This window comes from Cryptomeria japonica, chromosome 1, assembly GCF_030272615.1.
Source record: "Cryptomeria japonica chromosome 1, Sugi_1.0, whole genome shotgun sequence".
NCBI lineage: Eukaryota > Viridiplantae > Streptophyta > Pinopsida > Cupressales > Cupressaceae > Cryptomeria > Cryptomeria japonica.
In genome coordinates, this window is record NC_081405.1 from 45,207,610 (window position 1) to 45,230,676 (window position 23,067).

Consider the following 23,067-nt stretch of genomic DNA (forward strand, 5'->3'; position numbering starts at 1 on the left):
TTATCAAAATATGTCATTTAGGTTGTCTAATGCCGGTGCTACCTTCCAAAGAGCCATGGATATAACCTTCTAGGAGTTGATTAACAAGATTTTTCTTATTTACTTGGATGACTTGATAATGTTTTTGAAACATAAAGAAGATCATTTTGATCATTTAGAGCTAGTTTTCCAAAAATGCTTGGAGTTTAATGACTCTCTTAACCCCAAGAATTGTATCTTTGGAGTGCCGCAAGGGAAGTTTTTGGGACACGTAGTGTCTAAAAGAGGAGTGTCAATTGATTCAGACCATGTAAAAGCTATCAAAGAGCTTCCCTTGCCGATAAACAAGAAAGGTGTCCAATCCATCTTGGGAAAATCCAACTTTGTCAACTGATTCATTTTTTATTTTGTTAGAATGGTAAGACCCATCACTTGTTAGGATAATCATTGAACAACTGAGAGGGGGGGTGAATCATTTGTTAACAAATTATATCAATTAAACCACTTAATAACTTTTAACCAGATCACATAAACATTAAGTACCAGAATAGCAGAAATAGATACTGGTAAGCAATGAAACTTAACAATAAAAAAGATAATCAACACAATGCAACCATACCACATAAAACCATGATTTGTACATGGAAAAGTTGGAAAGGGGAAAACCACGGTAGGAAGCCTACCCATAGTCAGATGATACTTCTACAGAAAGTATGTAATACAATGAGGGGCTTACACATGTAGGAAGGCACACTTCCTAGAGCACAATGCTCATTACAAAAGAGTCTCACTGAGTACAGAGAGGTTATAACCACCTCAAGATAAATTGAAAACAATCCAGAATAATGAACTACCAGAGATAGCATCTACCATGTCTGATTACAGTCTTGGTTAAGCTCAATACCAGAGGCCTTTGACCTCTTCCTTAATCCCAATTTGATCACCTATGATCGAACAAATCTCCTTCACATATGATATTACATTTCCATTTACATACTATTTCTATATATGATCTATAATTAGATCTTACATCAATTTGTACCAACCCTAAGGCCTAAACCAATTAGTTCAGCCACCTAAAAGATATTATAATAAGATCATTACATATATCCATATTAAAATGATATGCCATGTCATCTTGATAACAAAACAACCATAACCAATGCATAAATCATCCCGGTAATGTGTAGAGAACATGTTAACATGATATCGGTCCATAACTTAGATAGGTTCCATACCTAATTTGGGTCAAACACGCCAAAGCAATGTCTTCAATCAATTAAGGAACGATAAAAAAACATGTTCAAAATCCTGAAATCCATTTAGAAGCCACACCAACACCACTTATGCATTCTATCCAAGATTCTCAATAAAAGCTATGTTAGTTAAACCTTAAACCCATGCCGGTAAGGGTTTACAAGAGTGTGTGATAGCATCCGATTACCAAGTCAATACCAACTAACCAAAACATGCTCTAGAAGCATGTAACACATAAAGTCAAACATACTCCATTGATCCAAACATGCCGGAAGTGTCCAACAGATAGTCCTTTCTACCAGTAACACTAGATCTTCTACCAGTAACCAAAACTTGTCTACCGGTAACCAAAACCTGTCTATCGGTAACCAAAAACTTGTCTGCTAATAACCAACCATAACAGCTGGTGTTGATATCAATAACAAAACATCAATGCAACACATAACCAATTCATTCATAATGCCAACAATCTCCCCCTTTGGCATTGATGGCAACACTAGATGTGAAAAACATCTAAGTACCATGAAATGCCAAACAAGTCTCCTCCTATGGAAGACAACCAACAATATCCTGAATATCAATAACTCTTCCCCTATGAATAATATCTTTGTAAAGTTTTGAATTTATTTTTCATATCACTATCTCTCCCCCTTTGATATCAATGCCAGAAATATGACAAAAATATCAAAGAAAGAATATAAACCTTTGAATCTCAAAGCTGACTACTCCCCCTGAGTAGTAGCATGACTCATCAGTGTCAAAAGAATAATATTTTTGATAATGCATGTCAGACTGATGACAAACTACATCAATCAAGTCTCTGTCAGAGGAGCAAAAACCTGTAACCTGTCTCTCAAATACTCAAACGATTCCTTAGACAGTGGTTTACTGAATATATCTGTAGATTCCTGTCTCTCAAATATTCACATGATTCTCTAGATAATGGTTTAGTGAATATATCTGCAATCTGCTCTTTAGTGTTCACATAAACCAATTTGACTTCCTTTTCTTCTACCTTGTCCTTCAGAAAGTTATATTTTATTGATATATGCTTACTCTTAGAGTGAAATACTAGATTCTTAGACATGTTAATAGCTATAGAGTTATCCTAGTAGATAACTACCGGTTCACTACAATTTACCTTGATATCCTTCAACATTTGCTTCATCCATAAGACTTGAGTGCAATTAGTTGTTGTTGCAACATACTCAGCTTCTATAGTAGATAAAGAAATGTATGACTATTTTTTGTCGATCCATGAAACCAGTTTCTTTCCAAGAAAGAAAGCTCCACCATAAGTGCTTTTCCTATCATTAGTATCTCCTACCCAATCTGAAACATTATTTGCACATAAAGTGAGATCATCACCTCTAAAATACCATAAGCCATATTTTGTTGTTCCTTGCAAATACCAGAATATCCTCTTTATTGCACATTCATGATTTTCTTTAAAATTACTCTAATATCTTGAAACAATACTCACTGTATTCATAATATCTGGTCTAGTCTGAGTTAGATATAACAAGCCACCAATCATAGACTTATACCTTGTCGGATCTACTAGTGTAGATGTATCTTTGATAGATAATTTCTCACTTGTCACCATAGGAGTACTTACCAGTTTGGAATTATCCATACCAACTTCTTCAATAATTCCCTCGGATACTTAGTTTGACAGATAAAAATGCCTTTGTCAGTTTGAGTAATCTGCAAACCTAAGAAAAATCTCATCTAACCAATCATGGACATTTCAAATTCATTCTTCATATTATTAGAAAATTCCATGCATAATTTATCTTCTCCTCCAAAAATGATATCATCAACAAATACTTTAATAATAAAAATATCATTAGCAGTGATCTTATAATACAAATTAATATCAACACCGCCTTTAGTAAAACCAAGCTTCAAAAGCTATTTATCCAACCTTGCATACCAAGCTCTAGGAGCTTGTTTCAATCACATAAAGCTTCCTCAATCTGCAAACCATATCTTTATCATTTGTCAGTGAAAATCCATTGGGCTATTCAATGTATACTTTTTCCTCAAGTTCACCATTCAAAAATGCACATTTAACATCCATTTGATAGACCTTATAGTTCTTATAAGCTGCATAGGCAAGAAATAGTCTAACATCTTCAATTCTAGCTATAGGTGCAAATGTCTCACCATAATCAATTCTTTCAATTTGAGAATATCCTTTATAAACCAATCTAGCCTTGTTTCTTACAACTTGACCATCCTCATTCAGTTTATTCCTAAAGACCCATTTAGTTCCAATGACATTCTTATTTTTAGGTCGGGGAACTAAAGTCCAAGTCTCATTATTCTCTATCTGATCTAATTCATCTTCCATAGCCTTTAACCAATGTTTATCTTTACAAGCTTCAATAACAGATGCTATTTTAATTTGAGAAATAAGACATACCTCTTCATTTGCCAGTCTTCTTCTTGTCATAACTCCCTTGTTCCTATCTCCAATAATTTGATCTTCAGAATGATTTAATCTTACATACCTTGGTGTCTTCTAAACTTTAGGTTCACTACTCTGATCATTAGTCATAGTTGAATTTTCTGATTGTACTTGTGTAATTGTCTTAGTTTCCTATACTGGTTGAGGCATTGTCGGTTTAGTTATGATCATTTACACTGTCGGTTCCCCATCATATGATATAGATTGATTTCTGTATTGCTCATCCACTTTCACAATAGCGCTCTCCACAATTTTCTACAATCTTTTGTTATAACATCTATATTCTTTGCTATGAATTGAATAACCAAGAAATATTCCTTCATCACATCTAGGATCAAACTTCCCAATTGAATCATCCCTTTTGATATAGCATTTACTTCCAAAAATTTTGAAATATTTAACAGTAGGTGTATGTCCAAACCATAATTCATAAGGGGTCTTACCGGTTTCACCTTTGATGTGAACTCTGTTGAATGTGTAGACTGTTGTACTCACTGCTTCTCTCCAGTAGATGTGAGGCAATTTTGCTTCCATCATCATAGATCTTGTTGCATCCAAAATGGTTCTATTCTTCCTTTCCACTACTCCATTCTACTAAGGAGTCCAGGGTGCAAATAATTGTCTCCTAATTCCATTTGTCTCACAATAACTATTAAATTCATGAGAAGTGAACTCACTACCTTGATCTGATCTTAGACATTTGATTTTCAATCAAGTTTTTGTTTCAACCTTTGCTTTAAAGATCTTGAACTTCTCAAAGGCTTTAGACTTCTCCCTAAGAAAAGTCACCCACATCATTCTAGAATAATCATCAATTACTAGCATGAAATACCTATCACCTTGAAAGCTTCTAGTCCTTGCATGACCACATAAGTCAATGTGAATCAAATCAAGTACATCATTAGATTTATCATGTATGCTCTTAAAATAAGTTCTATCTTTCTTTCCTGATTGGCATTCCTTACATATCAGATTATGAGGCTTCATAATATTAGGTATATCTCTAATTGTGTTTCTTGAACTGATCTTAAGAATACAATACAAATTGACATGACACAAGCTTTTATGCCATAACTAACTCTCATCAATATGAGAAATCAAACATGTCTTATTACCAGTATTCAAGTGCTACCGGTTGCAATCTCCAAACCAGTTGTGTTAATGATTTTGCATTTTCTATCTTTAAACTTAAGTTGGAAACCCTTGTCCACCAATCAACCAACACTCAAAATATTATTCTTTAAACCTTCTACATAATAGACATTATCAGTATTATGCTTGCCATCTAGAGAAATAATACCTCTACCTTTGATCATACATTCTTTGTCAATCTAACTTGACTGCCATTGTATTCTTGTAGGGACATAAATTTTATTTTATCTCTAGTCATATGATGTGAGCATCCACTATCAATTACCCATTCATCTTTATCTTCAACTTTTGCTGCCAGGGCCTTTTCTTCATTCATGATAGCCAGTTCTAGTTCATCTTCCTTTGAAGCATAGAACACCCATTCCTTTCCATTCCCAAATCCACTAGCAGAGTTTGTTGCTGGTGTTAGGTCCCAGAGACAACTAAGAGGGGGGGGGTGGTGAATCAGTTGTCTAATAAATTTAAAGCAAAAATAACTTAACCAACCTTAATGCTTAATACCAGTAAACCAAACTTTATGCCAGTAGACAGTTTATTAGTTAATTGCAGTACCGATAAAGATTAATGCATGAAACAGAAAACCAATAACATCCACAACACATAACACCAATGTTTGTACGTGGAAACCCTGTAAGGTGAAAAACCACAGTGGGAAACCTTACCCACAATCAGATGATACTACTACAGATAGTATGTGTATACAAATGGGGTCTGCACATGCAGAAAGGCCAAGCGCCTAGAGCTCACTGCTCAAACACAAATAGGAGTCACACCGACTACAATTGGATGGTTAAATCCAATAATGATGTACTCCTCAAAATAGAATCTTCATATGCTGGATTGAGTACCAGTGTAGTTCTAATATGTCTTCACAAAAACCTTGCTTCACCTTCAAATGATGTCTACATGTATAGCTCTACTTATTCTCACATATACCTTCTTACAAATCCTTTTTCCAATCGCATACCGATCTTACAAATAAAATCTTACATATATACCATAACCTAAGACCAATTTTAGTAGGTTGGCTCTAAAAGCTATTACAATAAAATAATTACAAGTAAATAAATAACCGATGCAATATTCGATTCAACATGTCGGCTTAATGCATTTACAACAATAATAAATCATCTCCATAGTGTGTCGTGCTGATCTGGAATAGATAAGCCTGCTGGTGCATAACCTAGACCTATTTGTCGGTAATAGAAAATATGCAAATATGAACATACCAATGAACAAATCTCCAAGAAAAAGTGTACAAATGATGTCTTCAACATAACCAAGTGTTTTTCATGTTATTCCAAGTGCCGGTGAACATTATATCCTACTTGTGAACCAGATACTAGTGACTGTGCATAAGTCACTTGCTTGCTAGTGAACATTGCCAATTCTCCAAAGTGCTAGAGTTGATAAGTGTTTAATAGGTGTTGACATCAATGAAAAAACCATATCAACATAACCAAAATACCAACAATCTCCCCCTTTGGCATTGATGGCAACACAAGATGGAAAAACCATCAAAGTGCCAAAAAGAGACCATAACCAGAAATTAAAATTTAGTTACAAAGAGTAATCAATAACAATCTCTCCCCCTTAGAGCAACATGTGTTTTCTTTGTGTTTTTCCATATCACTCTATCCCCCTTTGACATCAAATTCCAAAGTTACTACAAAACCAAGTTCAAATAAAAAATACCAACCAATTCAATATACCAACTATTCCCTCTAAGAAGTAGCTCTCATCATCAAAGCCGGAGTAAAAGTTTTCTCTGTTGATTCTACCAATTGATGACAAACATCAACTGTCCAAGTCTTTACTGATGGGGGTATGACCCCAAGCTGATCTTTGAGATATTCAAAAGTCTCCTTAGGCAAAGGCTTAGTGAAAATATCTGCAATCTGCTCTATAGTATTCACATAAACCAGTTTTACTTCTTTTGCTTCAACATTCTCTTTCAAAAAATTCAATTTAATAGAAACATGTTTAGTTTTAGAATGTAGTACCGGATTCTTAGATATATCAATTGCTATAGTGTTATCACAATATATAGTTATAGGTTTCTTGCAATTTACCTTTATATCCTTCAACATTTGCTTAAGCCATAATACCTGTGTACAGTTAGTTGCTGCTGCAACATATTCTGATTCTATTGTTGATAAAGATGTGCAACTTTATTTCTTACTCAACCAAGAAATTAATCTACTGCCAGGAAAAAATGCTTCGCCGGTGGTGCTTTTTCTGTCATCCACATCTCCTACCCAATTTGCATCTGTGTATGCACATAATTCAAAGTTTTCATCTCTAGGATACAATAAACCAAGATTTGTAGTGCCTTGTAAGTACCGAAAAATCCTTTTTACTATTGATTCATGATTTTCTTTAGGATTACTCTGAAATCTTGAAACAATACATACTGCATTCATAATATCAGGTCTTGTTTGTGTCAAATATAGTAAAGCTCCTATCATAGATTTGTACCTAGTCGGATTAAGAGGTGTAGATTCATCCCTTAGTGATAATTTGTCATTTGTAGTCATAGGTGTGCTTACTGATTTAGAGTTCTCCATACCAAATTTCTTTAGTAACTCCTTCAAGTACTTGGATTGACTCAAGAATATACCTTTATTAGTCTGTGAAATTTGCAATCCTAAAAATAATTTTATCTCTCCAATCATAGACATTTCAAATTCTTGTTGCATTTCAATAGAAAAGTCTTTACATAATCCATCTTCTCCTCCAAAGATTATATCATCAACAAAAACTTCTATAACGAAGATGTCATCATTAGTCACCTTATAGTATAAGTTGTTGTCAGCATTACCTTTAGAAAAACCAATCTTCAAAAGATATTTATCCAATCTTGCATACCAAGCTCTTGGAGCTTGCTTCAACCCATACAAAGTTTTCCTTAACCTGCAAACCATATCTTTATTATTTGTCAAAGAAAATCCATTAGGTTGTTCAATGTAAACTTCTTCTTCAAGATCTCCATTCAGAATGCACATTTAATATCCATTTGATATACTTTGTAGTTCTTGTGTGCTGCAAAAGCCAAGAATAATCTGACTACCTCAATTCTAGCTACCGGTGCAAAGGTTTCATTATAATCAATTCATTCTTTCTAAGAATATCCCTTACACACTAGTCTTGCTTTATTTCTGATTATTACCTTACCATCTTCATTAAGTTTTTTTATGAATACCCATTTGGTTCCAATTACATTTTTTTCTTTAGGCCAGGGAACTAATGTCCATGTGTTATTCTTTTCAATCTGTTCTAATTCCTCTTCCATAGCTTTAATCCAGTACTTATCTTCACATGCCTCATTAATTGATGATGGTTCAATTTGAGAAATAAGACATACCTCTTCATTTTCCATTCTTCCTCTTGTTATAACTCTTTGATACTTGTTCCTAATTATCTGATTTTTAGAGTGGTTCAATCTTACATACCAGGGTGTCTTCGTTTGCTGAAATTCCTCAATTACAGTGGAATTTTCAGATGATACCGGTGTAACTAGATCTTCATTCTGTACTGGTGGGTTCAATGTAGGTTCATTTGTTAGTATCTTTGTTGCCGGTTCAGAGTCTATATACCTTGAAGTTCCTCTAAATTGTTCATCAATCTTCACATTTGTACTCTCAACATTTTTCTGTAATCTTTTGTTAAAACATCTATATGCTTTTCTCTTAGATGAATAACCAAGAAATATTCCTTCATCACTTCTAGGATCAAATTTGTCAATATACTCATCTCTTCTAATATAGCATTTACTTCCAGATATTCTAAAATATTTAAGAGTAGGAGTAATACCAAACCATGGTTCATGAGGGGTCTTACCATTTTCACCTTTGATATGAACTTTGTTGAATGTATAGACCGATGTGCTTACCGCCTCTCTCCAGTATACATGTGGTAGATTTTCTTCTGATAACATACTTCTAGCTGCATCCAAGATAGTTATGTTTTTCCTTTCTACAACTCCATTCTGCTGTGGTGTTCAGGGTGCTTATAACTATCTTCTAATTCCATTCACTTCACAAAACACATTAAATTCTTTAGATGTAAATTCACCTCCTTGATTTGATCTCAGACATTTGATTTTCTTATCAGTTTCATTTTCTACCATTGCTTTGAATAGTTTGAATTTCCCAAGTGCTTCTGATTTTTCTTTGAGAAAAGTAACCCAACACATTATAGAATAGTCATCAATGACTACCATGAAATATCTATCACCTTGTAAGCTTTTAGTTCTAGTTGGACCACATAAATCAGTGTGAATTAAGTTAAGAGCATTATTGGATTTTTCTGGAATACTTTAAAAAGATTCTCTAACTTGTTTTCCAAATTGACATTCCTTACATATCGGATTGTGAGGTTTGACAATCTTAAGTAAATCTCTAATTGCCTTAGTAAACTGATTTTTACCATGGAATCAAAATTTGCATGACAGAGTCTCTTATGCCATAGCCAACCTTCATCAACATGTGCAATCAAGCATGTCTTTTCATTGTTATTCAAATGAAAGATGTTACCTCTAGTTTGATTACTAGTTGCAATTTCCAAACCAGTTCTGTTCATAATTTTGCATTTTCCATTCTTGAATTGTAACTAAAATCCCTTTTCAACTAATTGACCAACACTCAAAAGATTATGCTTTAAACCTTCTACATAGTAAACATTGTTAGTATTATTCTTACCATCAAGAGATATAGTACCTTTTCCTTTGATCAAACAAGCTTTATCATCTCCAAATATTACTAGACCTCCATTTTATTCTTAAAAGTTCAAGAATTTACCTTTATCACCAGTCATGTGATGTGAACATCCTGAATCAATGATTCATTAATCCTTAACTTCAATTTTAGCTGTCAGGGCCTGCTCTACCAATTGAATAGTAGGTGTCAGTTGATCTTCTATTACAGAAACAAAAACCCATCCATTGTTTGCCGGATCCTCATCAGAATCATCAGTGACTCCTTCATCAGCAAGATAACAAGATTTATCTTTGTTCTTCTTAAATTTGTATCTCTGATATTCAGGGTTAGGCTTGTATGTTCTTCTAGCTTCTTCTCTTAGTCTAGCATGTCTATCAGGGCATCTTGAAGCCATATGACCAATCTAATTATAGTTAAAACATTTAAAGGGTTCTTTACCTTCATACTTACTTACAACTGGACCTTTAGGCATTTTCCTTGCAAATAGTGCTTCAAATTCTTCAATTTCTTCATTTTCTCTCCTGCTTTCTTCAAGTTCTCTTGCATAAAAGGCTTTCCAATCAGAATTTTTCAAATGATGGTGCAGATGATGTTGATGCCTTAAAAGCTAAATCTATCTTTATAGTAGCAACAAGACCAAATTCCTCAATTTCAAAAGCTGAAAGTTTTCCAATCAATGTATCCCTAGTTACTGATGTATTAGGCATTGCTCTTAACTCATTAATAGCAGTAACTTTCATTTTGTATGCCGGTGGAAATCCTCTTAAAACTTTTGAAACAATTTCATCTTCACTTAAGGTTGCTCCACAACATTTAATACCCAAAATAATTTCATTTACTCTTTCCATAAAAGTAGAAATCCTTTCATCTTCTTCCATTTTTAGATTTTCATACCTGACCCAGAAGCTTTCAAGTTTTGCAATTTTGACTGTGGAATATCCTTCATTCAATGTTTCCAAATGATCCCAAATAGCTTTAGCAGTAGACCTATCTGATAGTCCCATGATTTGCTAATCTGATAATGCGCTAAAAAATGCTTCCCTTGCTTTACAATAATTTTCTTCATCTTTTCCTAAGGTAGGTGGATTAGGCTGACCAAGAGTAGGAGCAGTATAGCCATTCTTTGTAACTTCCCAGATGTCCTTTCCAGTGCAATTTAGTTGTGTCTCCATTCTGATCTTCCATATGCCATAGTTGGTTCCATCAAGTTTAGGACTGTCCTTCTCGAAATAGTTAGTAGACATTGGATCTCCTCAAGCTGTTAAACTTTTGCAAAAGAGGACTAAGATCTGATACCAATTGTTAGGTCCTAGAGACAACTGAGAGGGGGGGGGGGGGGTGAATCAGTTGTCTAATAAATTTAAACCAAAAACAACTTAACCAACCTTAATGCTTAATACCGGTAAACCAAACTTTATGGCAGTAGACAATTTATCAGTTGATTGTAGTACCAATAAAGATTAATGCATGAAACAGAAAGACAATAACATCCACAACACATAACACCAATGTTTGTACGTGGAAACCCTGTAAGGGGAAAAACCATAGTGGGAAACCTTACCCACAATCAGATGATACTACCACAGATAGATGTGTATACAAATGGGGTCTGCACATGCAGAAAGGCCAAGTCCCTAGAGCTTATTGCTCAAACACAAATAGGAGTCACACTGACTACAATTGGATGGTTAAATCCAATAATGATGTACTGCTCAAAATAGCATCTTCATATGCTGGATTCAGTACCGGTGTAGTTCTGGTATGTCTTCACAAAAACCTTGCTTCACCTTCAAATGATGTTTGCGTTTATATCTCTTCTTATTCTTGCATATACCTTCTTACAATTTCTTTTTCCAATCGCATACCGATCTTACAAAAAAGATCTTACATATATACGATAACCTAAGACCAATTTAAGTAGGTCAGCTCTAAAAGATATTACAATAAAACAATTACAAGTAAATCAATAACTGATGCAATATCCAATTCAACATGTTGGCTGAATGCATTTATAACAATAATAAATCATCTCCATAGCGTGTCATGTTGATCTAGAATAGATAAGCCTGTCGGTGCATAACCTGGACCTATTTGCCAGTAATAGGAAATATGCAAACATGAACATACCAATGAAAAAATCTCCAAGACAAAGTGTCCAAATTATGTCTTCAACATAACCAAGTGTTTTTCATGTTATTCCAAGTGCTGGTGAACATTATATCCTGCCGATGAACCAGATACTAGTGACTGTGCATAAGTCACTTGCTTGTCGGTGAACATTACCAATTCTCCAAAGTGCCATAGTTGATAAGTGTTTAATAGGTGTTGACATCAATGAAAAAACCATATCAACATAACCAAAATACCAACATCTGGTTCATCCTCAGAGTCATCACTTATTCCTTCCTCATCTGCTATGTAGCATGGTTTACTTTTCTTAAATCTATATCTGTTCTGATTAGGCTTAAATGATTTCTTAACTCTTTCTTCAAATCTTGCATTCCTTTTAGGACATCTAGATGCAAAATGACCAATCTTATTACATGCAAAACATTTAAAAGGTTCTTTTCCTTCATACTTACTTCCTATTGGTCCTTTAGGTACTCTTCCAGCAAATAGGGCTTCAAGTTGCTCAAATTATTCATCTTCTTTCCTCATATCTTTCAATTCTTTTGCATATAAGGCATTCCAATTACTTTTGCTGGTAGATGATGATGATGTATGTAGGTTCAGACTTTGCAGCTCCAGAAGGTCCAAATTCTTCAAGCTCAAAAGTAGATAATTTCCCAATCAGAATGTCTCTGTTAACTGAAGTGTTTGCCATTGTTCTCAGCTCATTAATTACAGTTGCCTTCATCTTGTAAGCCGGTGGAAGGGCTCTCAAGAATTTGGAAACTATTTCATCTACACTCAGAGATCCTCCACAATATTGAATTCCCATAACAATCTCATTTACTCTTTCCATAAACACAATAGTTCTTTCATTATCTTGCATCTTCAAGTTTTCATATCTTACCCGATAACCATCAAGTTTAGAAATTTTGATAGTAGGATCACCTTCATTCAGAGTTTGCAATTTATCCCACATAACCTTTTTCGATGATTTATCAGTCAATCCCATGATTTACTGGTCAGTAAGTGCACACAAGAGAGCTTCTCTAGCTCTGCAATCATTTTTAATATTCTTGTCTAGGTCTACAAGAGTAGGATTGCTAGATGCCAGATCATAAGGTGTGTATCCTTTCAAGGTGATCTCCCAAATATCCTTGCCAAGACATCTAAGATGAGTCTCCATTCAAATTTTCTATATCCCATAATTTGTTCCATCAAACTTAGGGATTTCTCTTTTGAAAATAGTTGTTGGTGGATTTGAAGTGTTAGCTGCCATAGGATCTACCTCAAGCGGTTAGGATTTTGCAAAAGAGGACCAAAGCTCTAATACCAATTGTTAAGATAGTCGGTGAACAACTGAGAGGGGGGGGGGTGAATTAGTTATTAACAAATTATATCAATTAAACCACTTAATAACCTTTAACCAGATCACATAAACATTAAGTATTGGAATAGAAGAAATAGATACCGGTAAGCAATGAAACTTAACAATAAAATAGATAATCAACATAATGCAATCATACCACATAATACCATGATTTGTATGTGGAAAAACTGAAAAGGGAAAACCATGGTGGGAAGCCTACCCACAGTCAGATGATACTTATGCATAAAGTATGTGATACAATGTGGGGCCTGCACATGTAGGAAGGCACACTGCCTAGAGGGTACCGCTCATTACAAAAGAGTCTCATTGACTACAAAGAGGTTATAACCACCACAAGATAAATGGACAACAATCCACAATAATGAACTACCAGAGATATCATCTACCATGCCTGATTATAGTCCTAGTTAAGATCAATACCAGAGGCCTTTGACCTCTTCCTTAATCTCAATTTGATCACCTATGATCGACCAAATCTCCTTCACATATGATATTACATTTCCATTCACATACCATTCCTATATATGATCTACAATGAGATGTTACATCAATTTATACCAACCCTAAGGCCTAAGCCAATTAGGTTGACCACCTAAAAGATATTACAATAAGATCATTACATATATCAATATTACAATGATATGCCATGTTGGCTTGAGACCAAAATAACAATAAGCAATCCATAAATCATCTCAGTAATGTGTAGAGAACACGTTAACATGATACCGGTCCATAACCTAGATAGGTACTAGGCCTAATCTAGGTCGACCATGCCAAAGCAATGTCTTTGATCAGTTGAGGCACAATCAAAGAACATCTTCAACATCCTAAAATCCATCTAGAAGCCACACCAACACCATTTATGCATTTTGTCCAAGATTCTCAATAAAAGCTATGTCGGTTAAACCTTAAACCCATGTTGGTAAGGGTTTACAAGAGCGTGTGATAGCATCCGATTACCAAGTCAATACCAACTAACCAAAACATACTCCAGAAGCATGTAACACATAAAGTCAAACATACTCCATTGATCCAAACATGTCGGAAGTGTCCAATAGATAGTCCTTTCTATCGGTAACACTAGATCTTCTACCGGTAACCAAAATCTATTTGTCGGTAACCAACCATAACAGCTAGTGTTGACATCAATGCAGCACATAATCAATTCATCCATAATGCCAACATCACTCTTATGCTAAAAAATGATTTCCATTTCAAATGGATCTCGGAAGCAAGGAAGATTTCGAAAAGATAAAAGAGGTCATCTCATTTGCCTCTGTCTTAACTAACCTAGATATGTCTAGATATTTTATGATGTATGTGTAGACGTATAAATTTGACCACCTTCCTAAAAATAAATATTGAATATTTATTTTAACCCCATTCCTCATATTAATTAAATTCTATTTTATTAATTTCTTCATTTTCATCTATTTGATTAAATAAATTACTCAATTTATTTAATTAAATTCACATAAACCTTTAGCCTTAAATTAAACAAATCAATTTATTTAATTAATTCCCCTTTCTCCCTTTTTATTTAAATTGATCCTTGCAAATAAATAAATCTAATTTATTTATTAAATCCCCCAACTTGTATTTATGCAGGTTGCATCTATTTTTGGTTGAAATAAAAAAAATTTATTTTAATTAAAATCCTTTTCCCTCATCCACTTGCATTTTCCTACATCTCCCACTTGCCTCCTAAACCCCTTCTAGATTCTTCTAATCACTTCCAATTTAGCCTAATTCATCTCCTAATTATTGTCACATTCCTAAGTAAAAGGAAAGTCACTTCTCAAAGCCTCCAAAGTCTTCAATAACCATTAAAGGCTTTGTGTCTTCAAATGGTTAACCTCTAAAGTCTTCCAAACCATTAAAGGCTCTTACATAACCATTTATGGTTAACTCACCTTTGACCTTTGGTTAGATACTTTCCTCTAAGTTAACCATCCTTTTGACTCAAGGGTCTCATCAAACACTTATGGCTTTGACCATAGTTATCCATTTAACCCTTGCACAAGAGTTTACTCATTGGATAACCCTAACCTAACCTTAACCCTTGCCTCCTAGGGTAACCTTCATGTCTTCTCAGGCATTTAACACCTCTTGCATCTCCTCTCAAGCAACCTCTTGTTGACAATTGTCACCATTTCATTGGTGAAAATTGTAAACATAGATTGATTAACTTTCAATGCTAGCCCTTGTTAAGATTATTCAATCTTAACCATCCATTGCCCTATTTTCTCTATAAATAGAGCTCTCATTCTTCATTATCCATATCTCCAAGTTTTCTTGCATCTACATTACAGCCTAATTTACCAAGTATTTTAAATCTCTCTTTGTTAAAACATCATCAAAGCATTTAGAAGCATTTTCCATATCATAGAATATTCATGCTAGGCTAGTATATCATGTTAGGATAATTTGTTAATCCTTTATCATATCATTGTCTTCATCTTAACTTAATCACCATAGTTTTAACACATCATATAGATCATATAATGCATTCATGCATGTAGATCAAATATCACTCGTTCTTGGAGTTGTCATTCCTAAGTCACTTGCTCAATGATCTGAGAGCAAAACATTGGCTTTAGGGATCCTATGAGATAGAGAACAATGGGACACCCCTTGGAAGTTAAACTAGTTCAATTAGTTTATATACTTGCACAAAGAGTCTCATTGGTATGTTGGTCTTTTTGATCTCGATTTATTCATTTTGGTCGCCGCATTTTCTCGTGTACAGTATGTATATGCTAGTAATTTCAACATTGTTGTTGTGCTAACTTAGAAGGATGCAAAACTTAAAGGTGACCACCCTATTTCCTCTTATTCAAAAATGCTAAAGGAGTATGAGTTCAAGTACAAATTTGTTGAAAAACAAGCGTTCGCCATAGTAAAAGGCCTAAAGAAGTTCAGGTATTTCATTGCCTGGAATAAGAAAACTGCCTATGTCGATCATCCCATAGTTCATGAATACATAATGAAAGGAGAAATCACAAATAAGAGAGCTAACTAGATTACCAAGATCCTTGAATATGACATTGATGTCTAATCTACCAAGGTAATCCGAGGGAAGGGTCTTTGTGAATACATAGCTTAGGAGCCTGAGACTCCGAAGGTAACATAGGATGAAGTGGTGTTGACACATGCAAACCTAGATAAGAGGAGTTGGATCACTGACCATAAGCACTTCTTTCAAACTAAAGGTTTCCTGCCAGACCTCCCCCCCTAAGAAGAAAATATTTTATAGATTACAAAGTAGCTATTACCAATTGCTCGAAGGAGTCTTATTCAAGAGAAATTTTGATGGAGTTCTACGCCGTTGTGTAAACAAGTAGTAGGTTGAGAGGACTCTGCATGAATTCCACAGTGGCCTCGTAGGAGGTCATTTCTCTGCAGACAAATGCAATTAAAATCACCTATGCAGGCTATTATTGGCCCTTATTATTCAAAGATGTACATAATCTATTTAGAGGATATAAAGAATGCCAGTTCTATGTTGGGAAACGTAGAAATGCAGATATGCCTCTCAAGCATATAGTGGTGGATGAGCCTTTTTCTCAATGGGGCTTATACTTCAGAGGGATGATCAATTCGCTATCCTCTGCCAGGCACAAATAGATCCTCACAGTGACAAATTACTTCACATGTTGGACGGAGGTAGTTCCATTAAAGAATGCAATAGAAGTTGAGATATTGAGCTTTTTAGAGGAGTTGGTTTTGAGGTTTGGTCTGTCAAAGACTATAATATCAGATAATGCCAGAGTGTTTATAGGTTCCAGAGTCACCTAGTTCACCGTCAACCATGGAATTTATCTAAAAAATTCCTCAAACTATTACCCACAAGGGAATGGTTTGGCCGAGTCTACCAATAAAAAATTAATTCCTCATGAAAAGAATTGGAGCCGAACATAAAAGAGAATGGCATTGTCATTTGAAGAGTGCACTCTGGGTAGATCAAGTGACTCCCAAACAGGTACTAAATAATTCCCCATATGAGCTCATGTACAAAAAGAAAGTACATTTCCTAGTCTCTTTAGAGATTCTAGCTTTGGAACTTCTAAAATCCCTAGAGTTAGAGGAAAATGAACCCATGGAGGTGAGATTGGAAGAACTTCTGGAGCTACAAGAAAAAAGAGAAATGAATTTCAAGTCTCTCCAAAATCATCAACAAATTGTCAAAAGGTGGTTTGACAAGAAGAGTTTGCATCTTGGTTTTGAGCGTGGGGATCTTGTCTTGAAATACAATGAACGTGGTGCTAAGCCAAGACAACACACAAAGTTTGATAGTTTTTGGGAGGGTCCATTTCACATCTTTGAATGCAAGGGATTTAACGATTTTTGTGCTGGAAAACTCGTAAGGTGAATTATTGGAGATCCCAATCAATGGGATGCATCTTAAACTATTCAATTAAGCCTTAGCTGCTTATTTTGTGTAAATATTAAAATAATGTTTTCTTTGTTTTCTCGAAGGCCTCTTGTCCTAAGTCTAGATTTCTTTTGATCTCTTAAAACTTTTTTAAGTGAAAGTCTTGAGCCAAGCAAGAAGCAAACAAGAATAGAAAGCATTTTTGAGAAATGAAATAACCATAGTGATAAGAAAGCAAAATATCATATTATAATATGCAGTGGATTTTTTACATAATTATATGGCAAACATAGGCCCTTAGGCCTTGTTGCAGATAAGGAAAAAAAAACATGATAAACAATTGTATCAGTGGAGGAGCCTATTATGCTTCTTCTTCATCTTCCTCATTATCATTCATTTCCCCTATGTAATCTGAATTTGAATCTAAGAAATGCATGATTACTTGGAGAACATGAGGATCATCCAGAGTCAAGATCCTTGTGAAGATATAGTCACAAAAGTCTAAGTACCAGGTGATCCCATCTGAGTCAACCGGGAGATGTAGCCACAACAGGAATTCAACAACTCACCACACACAATTGCGGTGTAACACCAAGGTTATAGTCTTAAATCTAGACACCAATGGGAGCCATGGGACCACCTTACTGTTTTCAAAAAACACCTCAAGTCCAACACCGATGGGATGCCTATGTAAAGGAATACATATTCAATTACTTCTTCCAACCCACCCAAATATTTTCTCGGGAAAAGTACTTTAGTAAGGTGTGTAATAAGGTTCTTGGGCAGATTAATATCTAGTAGAGAGGCAACAATGCGAGAAGAGATGTCTGCATTCACTTGGTACCTATCATCGGAGACTACAAAATCCTTGCCTTATACCCATTTTATGGCTGCAATGACTATTAGGTTTCGATGGCTTGTTATTCTCTACAAACAGTGGTCAGAAATGCTCCCTAAAAATGTAACCTGATTCCCAGCACTTACTAGCCTAATGGGGGTGTCCATAACTTTCACTCCTAACAGGTAAAGCTAAATGCTTAGGGTTTGTGGGGGGGGGGGGGGGGGGGGTGCAAATCCTAATATGTTGCCATGTATCAATCTATAATATTTCCTTTTGTGACAAATCCTAAGTATCAACTCGCACATGTATGCTTGACAGGTTTTCATAAATGTGCATAGGTAAGAGAATGTACTCTTACCAAGAATGTTGTCCAGAGATTTCAAATGGCGTCCACAAAGGCATGATGGCTCTTCTAGAATAGTGAGTTGGCACTCACGTAGGTGCCATGAAAATTAATTTCACATGTATATGCAAGGTGGCATAGTCATTGGGTAAAGATCACAATTAAAACACCATTTAACATGGAAATCAAGGATATCATCTTCTTGAGGAATATTTATCAAAGGTAAAAGTGGATGTAGAGATAGCCTCAAGAAAGCTTTCTTCACGCCGAAGTGTAAATTTTGGAAAGTGTAGGATAATGGTGTTAATAGTAGGAGTTGTGGGTTCTTCCTTATAGAATCAATATGTAGACATCTTCAGAGACATATCTTATGCATCTCATATCATGCCCCTGAAGCTCGTCCACCCAAAGACCAAGCCAAAGGCAAAAACCATGACCAAAAACCCTTTTGTGGTAGGAGACAGATATGAAGAAGTGTATGATCTAGAGCTTCATGAACAGCTGAAGACTCTCTAGGAAGGCACCTATCAGAGAAAGAAGAGGGGTAGTTCAAGTAAGTCTTCTCTCAGGCTTTGGAATTTTGGCCTTAATACATGGTCCCCATGGTTCCTCATTGCCTTGATTTTATTAATGCATGCATTTTGAACTTCCAAACTAATAAACTAATAATTAAAGGAGACTCACTAAGAGTAGTGATAAGCATGGAAGCCATCAAAGATATGTTGCTTATCCCATAGATTGACAACAACACATAGATTTTCTACAAGAAGGTCCTAGAGGGTTATTGGCGAGGCAGACATGGCGTTGTCAGTTTCTATAATGATGTGATGAAAAGGGACAATGATGTCATGTATCTTCCTCATTTCCCATTGTCTTAGGATGACCTCAAGAAGCAAGATGTGAAGGACATTGCATCCATGCTGGCGTATCTTTTTTGTTTTGACAATGATCAAAATGTTCACCCCTTTTTGATGGGTTTCCTGTTCAAGTTCTAGAAGCAGAGAGAAGATTTCCGATATGATTTCGTGGATGCCCTTGTTCAAAATATGGTGGAATAATTAATGGACTTCCCAAATCATTATAGATTTAGGTACACTTCCTTCCTTGTCAACATATTTTTACATTAGAACTCCGACTTATTTGGAGAGTATATGGAGCTTTCCATGCATGATAGCCAAAAGAGGAAGAATCCCGTAACTGTGTGGACCCAAATACTGTCTACTACACATGATACACATGCATTTTTAGATACTTTTTTAGCTCTTACCATGCAAGATTTGAGTAAGCAAGATACATATTCCATTACTCTCTTTTCAAGGAGTCAAATTGGCTAGATGGAAGCGAATAGTCCCCCATGTGATTGGTATTTAGGAAAAGATTTTTCTTTCATCAGGGTGCATGGGTTCACAAAGGAACCTTTTCGCCTCCCATAGTGTGTTCCTAATCGCACCTTAGCCCTTGAAATGTTTAGGCAGATGGTCATAATTAAAGAACACATAGGCTCGAGGAGACATGGGGTCGCATTAACCTAGGATAATAAGATCATAGGGCCCATTGTTGCTTAAAATACTTCAACAAGAAGGTGTGCTTACTTCAAAGCTAGTTCAGTTGGGCTTGGTAGCTATTTATGATAAATGGAGTTACGATCTAGATGGATTCCTCTCCACAAGGAAGACACCTATAATGCATGTATCATGTGGTCTCATTTAGGACTCCTAGAGAAATCCAAAAGAAGATGACTTGACATTGTATGTGAATTTAAATATCATCCCTAAGGAAGAGAGACCACCTTGGCTAGCGTTCTATGAATTAATGAGAAGGGTCAATCCTACAAAGAAATTGCAAGCTATTTTATATAGGAAAATGGAAGAAGACGCTTGGCTTGAAGATAAAAGGAAAACATTTTGGGTATATAGGTAAGAAGTCGGACAACCCCAAGTGGGATTGGGAAATATTCCTAGTGATAATACATTTGAAGAACAGTGGCAGAAATATAATGATGACATTGAATATGATTATGAACCTCCCTCGAGTGGCATAGTTGCAGGGGCTATTGCACAAGTGGTTGAGATGCTTGGGGGAAAAGGGAAATAGATCAAGATCATACCTTCACCAGTAAGCCTTACACTTTTGCCCACGTACCATGCTATAAAGAATCTTGTCAGTAGGCCTTGCTCCCAAGTCTCAAGGAAGCGATCTAGTGAAATGCCTCAACAATGGAGTTATCCAGAAGTAGGTGTGCCCCTCCCACAAAAAAGAAGAAGAAAAAAAATGATGTTCTTGGGAATACTCAAGCACAAGTACCTTTATCATCACCAACCCCAGTTGCATTGACGAAATCTTTAGTTTAGGTATTGTTTCCTCCCCCTCTTCTTTCTTCTCAGTCTCTAGTTTCCATTGTAGCATCATCCTCTCTTGATCTTGCCATTGCATCTAGCATCATGGAGGTAGTTGTGTCTTTTGTGACCATTTTGCAGCCTCAATCAGTCTCTACCTCCACTAGCCTTGTCATATCCTCCCCGCCTAGTGTCACCTCTTTTAGCATTGTAGTAACCATATCTCACTCTGCTCAAACCCCAAGTTAGTCAATAGAAATATCTTTCGTTAGTTACAAATCACTATATCCCCAAATCATTTCATCCCTCCTCTAGGGGCTCCTTTCACAAGGAAAATGATCCCTTCCCCATCAGAATTCATGCAACATGAAGACTTCGCCAAGCTTTCCCGAGCTCAAAGGGCACAAAAAAGGAAATCTAAAGATTCTCAAAAGATTGTAGAATCCTGTATACAAACCTTGTATAGGGAAGATCACAAAGCCTATTGTTTGTAGCTATGACACCAAGTGTTGTCAAGCCATCTGGCCAGATGTAGCTTGAAGATTATTCAATGCATGCCATTAACATTGATCTAAAACAAGGTCGACCATAAGACAGAATGGAACTCATGGAGGAGTTGCAGAAAGTGGTATCTTCTAACTATCTGAAGCATACTCGATGCCTAGAAAAAATCACAGTTGAGTTGGAAAGAGTAAAGGCTACAAATGAACAGTTGCATAAAGAAGGAAAGGCCAGGGAAGCGAAGGTTACCCATCTTCAACCTATAATGCTTCAAGAAAGGAGTGAAAGAGAAGCTTTAGAGTGTATTGAATATCATAGTAGGCCAATTACAAGCAGAGCAATCTACTGAGAATAGGTTGGCCAAGGAGTTTTATGATAAGGAGCAATAACTTTTATGGTTTCAATCTGTTTCCCCCAATATAACTCAAATCCATACACAATTGTAGAAAGTCATGGTAGAGAAAGATAAATATCATCAATAATTCATCAATACATAGGCTCTTCTTTAAGAGGAAAGGAAAACAAAAGTTCAGGATTTGCAAGATTTCCAGGAAAAACATGCCCAGTCTGCATAGGAGCTTCAAGAATTAAAAGTGACCTTGGAAAAAAAGTAGATGGATAATAACCATCTGCAAGAAGAGATACATGATAAACACACTAGGATAATGGTTCTACAAAATCAGGTAATAGACTTAGCATGAAAGATGCAGAAGTTGCACAAGAGGATATAATCAAAAGAAGCTGAAGTGAAATTCCTTTCAAGGCCATCGAATCCTAGCCTGCATCTCTCATGGACTTCACCCATGTGGTGTGGGAGATTCATAATGCATATTAGGAAAAAATAAAGCAGTTTGTTTCCATTTTAGAGCCATCTCTAAATTCTTGGTAGATTCCCATTCCTTGTGTGTTAGAGTTAGTATCACCATTGAGAAAACTGCATAGTCAATTATGCCCAATGCCTGTGATACTCAGAAGTTAGTGAATTGGTTATACGCTACTTCTGCCCAAGAGTTGGCCACTGTAGGCATCGAGAATCCTGAAGAAGTAGCCCATAAAACTAACTAATTCCTCAATTGCAACAAAGTGGCTGCACAAAGTTCTCAAAGGTTGTTATCTTTAAAATACTTTGTCGTCTTCATTAAGGAGAATTTTGAGGATTTCACAAAACTCGGCTTACCTTCACCTTTCCTCTCAAATGGCTCTGTCTTGGGTGCCGAATAACTTTCAAGCCTAATAGTGCAACGATAGCAAGATCAGCTATTTCTATAGGCTTTAAGCAACCCTACTGAAGTCAACGAGGTTGAAGGTTTGATTCATCCATTGGCTTGACTCCTCACTTTATTTTAACTAACTCACAAGGAGTTAAGTGACTACCTTTCAGGCAAATCATTGAGCTAGATCAAAATTCTCAGGCCCTCAAAGCTTAAGATCTCCCCATAGAAGATGATTGGCTTGATAGTATGATGAATCAATAAAGATCCAGTAAACTACTGAGATGAGAGGGTGAATCAGTATATAGAAAAATGACATAAATTTTCACCAAACAAAAGCAACCTCTCAAAACAAACTCAAAACTGACAAATTGCAATATCA